Source organism: Pseudomyrmex gracilis, unplaced genomic scaffold, assembly GCF_002006095.1.
Source record: "Pseudomyrmex gracilis isolate BER0280 unplaced genomic scaffold, ASM200609v1 scaffold_1751, whole genome shotgun sequence".
Lineage (NCBI taxonomy): Eukaryota > Metazoa > Arthropoda > Insecta > Hymenoptera > Formicidae > Pseudomyrmex > Pseudomyrmex gracilis.
The window spans coordinates 16086-24151 of record NW_018022335.1 but is presented as its reverse complement, the minus strand read 5'-3'; the positions used below and the strand labels follow the sequence as shown (position 1 = coordinate 24151).

Sequence of the window (8066 nt, the reverse complement as noted above, 5' to 3'; positions counted from 1 at the left end):
ATTATCTAATTGGAAGTTAAATGTAATTTTAATTATACTATATAAGGTTAATTAATATTTTTATCAGTAAATTAAACTAAATAAAAATAATCATACAACAAAAAAATAATAAACACCGCAACGTTCAAAATGTAAAGACAAATAAGCAAATAAATAAGATCACATCAAGCCAATAAAAATTTATTAATATAATAAAATAACTAATTTGCTGATCACGTTTTACATACAAATACGAAATATTTTGACTCTTAATTAAGCCTTATTCAGTCGTGACTATGACAGATAACGCAGTATACACTTGATGTCAAAAGATTAAAGTAGTCAATGGTAAAAAGCAACGCAAAAGTTGGCTGTTGGTAGTAACGGATAAAATTACCTTGAGAATGACATTTAAGATGCCAGATAGTCAGACTCTAATCACACAACATTTACGAAATGTCAGTATCAAGCTCTTGCTTCAAATCTAAAGTGATGTAGAAAAGAAAAGTGGTTTATATCAAATCGATTGTAGCATACCATTAGAAATAAAATTCCATTAATGACATGTAGACCATAGAAACTCGTGGCTACAAAAAAAAAATGTGGATACGTAAATTAAGTCAAAAATAATGAAAAAAAATTTAAAGTAATCTGTAGCTTAAAGACAAGTAAAATATATTCCTAATAAAATTGTAACTACTAGGCTTATTTTTCTTTCTGTGAAATTTCTATTCATAATTGAATAGTGTGTCCAAGAAATTAAAATTCCTGAGGACACTACAACAATTGTGTTTAAAAAGAGAATGTCGTAAGATTTACATGCTTTAATTCTTAATGGAAGTCATAAATGGGCACTGTCTATGGCTGGAAATAGAAAAAAATAAAAATAAGCTCAGAAGAAGTACCTTACATATAACGATAACCTTAAGGATAAGTGGTTTAAGGCTGTAAAAATGTAAAGAAATAAAAATATAAAATTATTGAATAAGATAAATAAAATTGTAGCATATAAAAGTATGATGTTAGAGAAAAAGTATTGGATAAGAACTTTGAATTCCTTAATAATAAAAAAAGGATTCAGTTAATTACTATATATATTTGTGATGGAATTAATCAAAATGGTATTTAAACTATTGAAATACAACTTATTATTCTTATTCAGTTTAATAAAAATGAGTTAGTTGTTAAAAGGTCAAATACTCTAAATAGATTTGTTATTATAAATATAAATTTCATTTAATTTTATGGGCATTGAGAGTAACTATGAAGATGCTAGTTTAGTATAAATAAGATCATTTATAATTGAATGTAAAAAAAAATTTTTACCCGTTGGTGGGCTAAGTATAATAGAGAAATGAATTGATGAAATGAATAAGTATAATAAAACTATGTTTAAGCATATTAAAAGTAATCAAAGTAAATGTCCTATCTGTGGTATATAAGAATATTAAATTGAATTTTTAAAAATTGACAATTTAATATTTTTATGTACTAATTTTTACAGTAAAAGTAATCTTTATTTTACTATAGGTTGATTTAAAAAATAAAAACTTACATTTTTAGACATTAAATTTACTATATGAGCTAACCCAATTATGAGTTGGATAAAACTTATTTTTTAAAACTTTTAATTTTTGTTGATTCGACAACAATAGGTATAAATCTGTTGTTAATGCTGCAGATTTCTAACCATTGTCTACAAAATAATCCAGGTCTATTTATTCAGATTAGTTTTTGATTTAGTCGGCCTAAGGTATCTAATTTGATTCCTAAAGATGGAACAGTTTATGAGTAAATTACATCTGTAGATGTAGTTAATTTTCGAATAGGGTATTTAAAAGAATAACGCAACGGTTGTCAACATCTAATAGGCTGGAAGAACAATTGTTTTTGTTTGATATAAACAAATCAAATTCTAGGTTTATAATATCAGAATATTTGTATGATCAGTATCATTGCTGACTTAGGGCGTTACTGTTTATGTTGTCTATTAATATTTCATCTGTATAATACAGAAGTTTAATGGATGGAATAACAATAAAAATTACTGTAATCGTAACAAACAACAATCCATAAGATTTCAATACTGTTTCTTTTTAGGAAAAATTGATTAGTATGATTATTGTATCAGAATAATAAGATAAATTAAAAAATTAATTTTGTACTAACAACTAAAACTATTATTGTAAAGTCGTGAAAAAAGATTATTATATCGTAGATTAGAGTAGTANAATTTTAAAAGCCTATGATTCATGTATTACTTTTTAATAAAAATTTAGATTTCATATATGGTATTTAACACAATAACACTTTTTCTGCCATATTACATTAATTTGTTGTAGGAATTTTATTGTAACTGTGAAACATAAGAGAATAAGATGGTATTCATTTAATAAATAAATTTTGGTGGAATATAAAAATAATGTTTTGTTTGGATGCTAAAGATTCTCACCTAATAAAAACACATAAAANTANTCTTATAANTAAAATAAGTGAACCTCTTTGATTAAATAATAATTCATGAAATAAATGTGTCAGGGTAATCTNTGTATCGGCGAGATATCCCTCTAAGTCCTAAGAACTGGTAAAGGAAAATGGTTATGTTTACAACAGTAAATATTGGTAAAACTTAAATATTTAATCAAAAATTATTGAGAGCGTAACCAGTAATAAGAGGGACTCAGTGAATGAATCCTAAAACAATTGAGAATACAGCACCTATAGATAGGACATAATAGAAACGGATTACAAGGTAGTAGGTATCATGTAATACAATATCAAGTGATGAATTTGATAGTATAAAACCAGTTAATTATCTTATGGTAAATATAATTACAAAGATCATAAAAGAGTGGGAGTTATATTTATTTTAAACAATTAAAAACTCTTTTAAGACTCCAAAGTTTCCAAACTAATACGTAATTATTGATCTGTTGAGAGCGTGGTGATTGCACCAGCTAGCACAGGTAGTGTTAAAACAAGCAGAATAGCTGTAATTAAGATAAATCAGACTATTAAAGGAGTTTTGTCTACAGAAAAATGTTTATGAGGTATATTAATAATTGTAGAGATAAAGTAATAGCTCCCATAATTGAAGAAATTCTTGCACTATGTATTCAAATATTGTAAAATCTACTGACGAACCTCTGTAGACTTTTATATTTGAGGAGAGAAGANGGTATACTGTTCAACCAGTTACAACACCGGAGCTAATAAATCTTTTCAAAGTAAGAAGTATAATAAACGGTAATGGAAGTCAAAATCCTATGTTATTTATTCGTGAATAAGCTATGTCTGCTGACCCAATCATTAAAAGGAAAAGAAAATTACAAAATCCTCTAATTATAAATGGCACAACTATGAAAAAAATTATATTAAATGCGTGTTCTGTTACAATAAAATTATAAAGTTGATTATTGTTAATGATTGCGCCGCATGATCCAAGTTTAATTCAAATAAGTATTCTCATTAATGACTCGATCATACCAGCTCATATGGCAAATATAAAGTAGAGAATTCCAATATCTTTATGATTCGTTAAATATAGTCATTTGTTCATTATATATTTATACTAAATTTAATATAATGGTAGTAAAATTAATTATAAAAATTAGAGTGCTATGTCTGATTTAAAAGTACTAATTTGTAAACTTATTTAAAAACTACTTTTTTAATAATAAAGAAATTTAAGGGTATTTAATTTATGAATATAATTTTAGTTACTAATTATCAGTTTTGATTAAAATGTTTAAGATTTATAAAATAATGATTTCTTAAACTTTTAAGGCTTATAGTTTACTAAATTAAAATTTTTAAAGTATTATAATTAAGGGCGTAAATAAGGGTAAAATAATAAAAGCAGAATTCTTTCAATCAAATCTTGCATTTTTTTGTGTAAATTTAGATTTAATGTTTTTTACAAATATGGATCATAAAATTATTTTAATGTGGATAATTGTTATTAACAAGGAAGTAAATAAGTGAAAAATTATTAATATCATCATATTTGAATTTTTAATAATAATGTAAGTTGTGAAGTAGCTGAAGATAAAAAAACACCCTGGTGGCATTTTTGATAACTTTATTATTATTAATGCAAATTATTAATTAAAGTTTTTGATACTTCGTTTAAAACTTTGAGTAAGATTGTAGGTTTATTCAAAATTTACCTAATTATAAGTAAAATGGTAGAGTAAGTAAAACAGTACATAAATCATATTTAATGTTTTACCTAACTAAGTATAATTATTTATCTTGTTTTATTACTGAAGGAATCTGTAAGTAAGATTTTTATTCTTTTAATGTTGATTATAGAAACAGGAAAAACACAGATTGTTATATTTAAGAATATATAAAATATATTGTTATTATTAAGAACATAAAGATTGGTCTTGTAATCTCAGTAAGATAAAAAATATTAAATGGATGCAATTTCTGAAAAGTTAGTAAAAGTGCAATTGCCTGCCAGGTTATAAATTTGATTAAAAAAGTTAATCATAAATGGAAATGGGTGATTCTACGTTTTAAAAATAAAGATAATATTAATATTAAATGTTTCGAATTTAAAATTACTGGGTTGATAATTATGGCAAACAATATAATTAAAAATGCTAGAACTTGTATTACAAAATAAGTAAAAATAATTTTTTTTTCTTAAATTATTATGAGTATGTAACTGATGAATATAAAAGTATTAATTTCTATAATAAATCAAATTTGGAGTATGCTGGATAATATTCTTGTTATTAAGGATGTAAAAATTAATACTGATGTTAGAAAGATTATGATATTAGAAAAGAAGATAATGATATTAGAAAATAAGTTGATTTATAATTTAAAAACTTATTAAACATTAATATTTTGTAAGGTTCTCTGAATTATAAGTTTAGGAAATTTGATGTTTTTTTACAAACTTTTGACTAAATATCGAACAAATCAATCCGAGGTTTTATATCAAATCTTGATATTCTGATATTTTTCTAATTGAGACATGTACGTATCGCGGATAGAATTTTTTTAACCTAGAAAACAATTCAAAAGTAGTATTGATTTTAATTTTTTCATATTGCAGAAAAATCAACACAAAGTGCACCAAAATATACTGTGAAATTCTCACACAGAGACGGAGAAATCACAGGAGACTCTCAAAGTGGCAAAGATGAAAAACTAGGCGCTCACGGAAATAAAGATCACCGCCGTGCAGCTGTTTCGTGAAGCAAAAGAATGTGACTTGGAAATTCTGTTTTTATCTTCAAAGCAGAAGATCTTGGACCTTCACAAACTTACTAATTATCAACATTAAAATCGCAAAGCGTTCGAAGACGTCATACGCAATAATCGTATGATTATTTCTAACTGGATACATTACGCAGAATGAGAAAAAAGTCAGAAACAGATTCAACGGGCCAAATCTATTTACGAGCTAGCGCTGGCGGTAGATTATCGAAATATATCTGTGTGTCTCAAATAAATGGAGATAGAAATGCGCACCAGGCAGGTCAATTACGTCAGAAATCTGTGGGATCGTGCGATTACGTTGCTGCCACGAGCAAATCAATTTTGGTACAAATATACGTACATGTAAGAATCTCTGAAAAACATTGCCTGTGCGCGTCAAGTGATCGAGCAATGAATGAAATGAGAACCGAACAAANCGGTCTGCCTGGCAGACAAATATAAAGGTTATGCTGCGACAAAGAGATTGATCGCGCCCGAAAAATTTACGAGCGCTTTATTATGGTACATCCCGATAAAGCATTGGATAAAGTACGGAGGAGCTTTACGAATTTATCAGAGGCGCGCGCGACGTTTACGAACAAGCGGTGAACTTTTTACGAAGACGAGGGTCTGGACAAGAAGTTGTCTCCGGCTTTTGCCAAGTTCGAAAAAAATCAACAAAAACACGTCCGTGAGCGTATCATCTACAAGTACGCTTTGGAACATCTGTCAAAAAGAAGCAGTCAAAAAATTTACAAGGCTTATACAAGGTTTATACAATTCACGAAGAAAAGTACGGCAATTGCTTGGGAATCGAGGATGTCATCTGCAAGAAGAAGCATCAGTACGAGCAGAGAGTGAAGGAGAATCCGTCTACCTACAACACGTGTTTCTATTATCTTGTAAGTAAACCCAATGTGATTCACAAGACGTACGAACAAGCGATCGCTACAGTTTCGTCAACCAAGAAAAAACAATGCTGGCATAGGTACATCTACCTTTAAATCAAGTATGCCATCTTTGAGAAACTAGAAACGAAAGACATCGAACATTGCCGTGAGGTGTACAAAGTGTGTCTGGAACTCATACCTCACAAACGTTTCACTTTCTCCAAGATCTGGCTGTATTACGCGTACGTTGTCGTGATCCGACAAAAGNACGTCGCGAAAACAAAAACACGTTGGATCTGGCACTGGGCATCTGTCCGACGGACATGCTCTATCAAAGTTACATTGATCTGGAAACGCAGCTTGTTGAGTTTCGATTGATGTCGCAAGTTGTATTTGAAGTTTCTCGAGTTCGGTCCGGAGAATTGCGCCACGGTGATGCGATTTGCCGAGGTGGAAACGCGCTTGAATGAGATCGATTGCGCCCGCGCGATCTACGAATTCGCCGTCGCGCGGCCGCAATTGAACATGCCGGGACTGCTGTGGAGATCGTACATTGACCTTGAAATCGCTCAGGGCACGACAAAAACGCTCGTCAGCTGTTCGAGCGTCTAATTGAACGCACGTTGCACGTCAAGGTCTGGATCGTTTATGCCAAGTTCGAATTGCTGAACCCGCAACTGGAAAACAATCCCGACAACGTCGCTTTGGCCAGGTGTATATTTGAGCGCGAAAACAACGCGTCGAGAAACAGCGGCGACATCGAGAGTCGCGTGTTGTGCTGGAGACTTGGAAGAACTTTGAGAGTGAAATAGGCACGAAAACTTTTGCCAAGATTATGTAGAAGACGCGCAGAGTAAAGAAAAAGCAAAGCATCGTTGAGAAGAACGAGAACAACGACAAATAAGAAAAACTAGAATATGTAATGAAAACACCATATGAAGTTGCAAATCGTAAACGTTGTCCTCTTGCTGGCAAATGCAAACAAGGTACAATAAATCAACACTGCGTTACATCTAATATATTTTTTTTGGTGCCGTCAATGCATCATTGTTTTGTTTAGTGACATTAAGCAAACGTTAAATCATGTTCGCTATAACGGAATTGACACTGGCGTAAGCTCCATTTACTCGCGCTCTTACGTATTCCAAGGGATTTGCTTGATCAATGCGAGTGTGATTCGAGTTTACGGCGTCGCATTCTCTTGCGGACGGTACTCGTATGTTCGGATACTACCGGTAAACAAAAAATTCCTACAGTTTAAACGTTACGATCGCTACGCTTTCTCTCTTTGGACGACCGTCTGATTAAACGCGCGCACTATACATTATGTCTTAAAACCGATTGTACAAATTGCTGTTAAGCACCGCGCAATTGCCGCATCTTTTACCTAGATTCGTAGTTGCTGCTATGCATATTATATTTTTTAGTTTCGCGCAATTTTAAATGNATTCGTCGATTCAAGCGTCTACGTTCATTCCGCGTTTAAATTTGGACGCAAATAGCGTAGCGACGTATTGACGCGCGCTTGTAAACTCGCAAGTAAGGATTGAATGTGCGCATCGCGCAACACAGAGCTTCCATGGATCGGTTATAATTGAGTTTGCGAAAAATCAATAGTTTTACCGCAATGGAATTTGTTCACTCTACGCTCCGTTGTTCCGAACGTACCGCTGCGCTGTTCGACAAACGACGAACGCGCTGCAACGACGTGTCGCACATTAGGCGCGAGAATAAGTAATAAGTCATTGATTGGGAGCATNTGGAGTGCAACTAATCGCCGAACAGAAACGTTCAAAACATGCACGCTTGCAATTTGAGCAACGAATCGATTCCGCGTACAATCATGCACGTGTACACGTCTCCGTCAAAATCGGCGTTCAGGTTGCCGAGATTATACGGCGACACGTGTATGGAATTGTTGCTCTTGTTTGATTCGGTAATGTATATTTGCGATACAATTACAACGCTACCGTTGTGAAT

General features: G+C 31.3%; 1 pseudogene; it reads left to right on the top strand.

Moving 5' to 3' along the window:
* The first annotated feature begins 4485 nt into the window (after positions 1–4485).
* On the top strand, positions 4486–6990 carry LOC109862407 (annotated as a pseudogene).
* The last annotated feature ends 1076 nt before the right edge of the window (positions 6991–8066 follow it).